Consider the following 2,162-nt stretch of genomic DNA (forward strand, 5'->3'; position numbering starts at 1 on the left):
TAATACTGGCTGTTCCAGAAGTAGTCTGCAGATGTTGGGGCTCCAAGATCTCCCTTATGCACACTCACAGAACAGTTCTGGATATGCACAGAGACAAAATTTTAAGTGTCTGTGATACTTCTTTAAACTGGGATGTCAAAGAATTAAGTTTGGAGAAGCTGGAGTTTACTTGGCTATAGCATTCAGAATTTTTTTGTACAAGTTGTAGTGCAAGTCATGAAAGGACTAAGCGGTTTTTTTGAGACTACTGAAAAATAATTTTTCTTTCATATTAATGTTTGTTTTGTCTTAGAGCTAACTTTGCTTTGATGAATGAAAAATGGAGATGGAAATTTTCATGCTACCTGCATTTGCAGTAGAAAGGTCAAAACCATTCATTACTGAGTCGGCTTTCTTTATGCTCTTGCTAAACTATGGGTTTGATGATTGTTTCTGTTGAAATGATTTCAGAAGTTTTATTGCAGTTAGATAATTTTGATTCTGTTGCAGGCTGGATTTTAAATGTCTGAAGTTTACAGTCACTACATGTACTTTTAACAACCTGTAATAGTTGTTACCTATGTTTTGTAACCAATTCTTACTTGAGAGAACTGGTACTGCTTGTGTTTCTTTAAGTCCTGGCTCCTGTTGCAGGTCTACTGCTGTCAGTGCTTTGATTTGGGGAAGAAACTAGTCTACAGGGAGTGTTGAGAAGAGCAGGCAGGAGCTTTCCCTACCTGCCATTTGGGAGACGAGGAGCAGTCTGCCAGACTCTTCTTGCCTCACTGGAAAAAGCTGCATGACAGATGGTCATGTCATCATAAATAAAAATAGATTACTGTAGTTCAGGACAGTTCCGAGCATGATTTCCACATTGCTTCTCCCCGGGCTGCTGCTGAGAAATGCTGAGAGCACTGTGCAGAAAACCCTTTAATCTGCATAGAAATCAATACTGGAAAATTAAAATTACCATTTAAAATTTTTAGAATTACAAAACTACATCTGCTTTAGAAAAAAATGTTGCTGTCCGTTCCATAGAGAAATGCTGTTTGGTTTAGTCAGTAAGGCAAAGGCCTAGCAATCTGTGAAGTGTGGTTACAGCACTGAGCTGTTTGGTGTGCGCTGCCAGCACAGCCTTTTTTGTACCTTTGTGCCTCCCTCTGATTCTTTTGTCTCCTGCCTAGCTACCTGTTCAGTCTTCGGAACAGATGCTGCTATGCTACTGAGTTGCACTGTGGCAGTACTTCTTGGTATTACAAGTGAGAATCATAATTGAAGAAGAATGGTGATCTTCATTCCACTGTTGAAATAAGCAATGAGTACTTCCAATAGGGACTGTGTATTTCATTACAGTTTCCTGCCCATGGTTACAAATTACAAAAAGAACTCTCGTATGGTATTTATATACAAGGAAAACAAGTACTTAAAGGAATCTTAGATTCTGTTCCATCCATGTAATTTTTATTAGTATTCAAGTTCTACCCAGTTTGAAAATGTATTGAATATCTGCTTTTGACCAAAATGTTCTTCAACTTCTGAGTATTAATCTTTACCTATAATCTGTTTCTATTCTTCCATCTTTGGTTATAGCCTTTCAGTTTCAGAATAACAAATAACTGTATACAACAGACCTGACAAAGACCTCTTAACATTCTGACATTGTCTAACTGCTCCCAGTCTGTTCCCTCCCTTATTCTCAAAATAGCTTCTTGTTCAACCTTTTGCATATGGGAATGAAATAAATTAGACAGATATGCTACTATTTTCACTACTGGTGCCAGACTGAGCATTGCTGTATTGTTCATCCTTTCACAGTAGAGACACAAATATAAACTATTTGCATGTGTGCTTTACTGCCACTAGATTAATTCCTACCTTCCTCCTCCCTAATTACCTTATGGAACTTATTAGTGATATCTACTAACTAGATTATAGTCATCAGTAGAGAAAAGCATGGTGCTGTTTTACAGTTGTCTAATTTTTTGAAGAGTAAATCCAGTTCCTATTCAAATCAACGATTCACTGACTTCCATGGAAGGGAAATCAGGCCCTTAACCATCAAGGAAGTGTAGTGTCAGACAGTCATACTATGCAAGACCCAAACCATCAAAAGCATGTGAATGATCAAAAAAGAGCTATGTTTAGCCTGCCCCACTTTATACATAATAAATAACTTGTTGGTG

The sequence above is a fragment of the Haliaeetus albicilla genome, chromosome 9 (genome assembly GCF_947461875.1).
Source record: "Haliaeetus albicilla chromosome 9, bHalAlb1.1, whole genome shotgun sequence".
Taxonomy (NCBI): Eukaryota; Metazoa; Chordata; class Aves; order Accipitriformes; family Accipitridae; genus Haliaeetus; species Haliaeetus albicilla.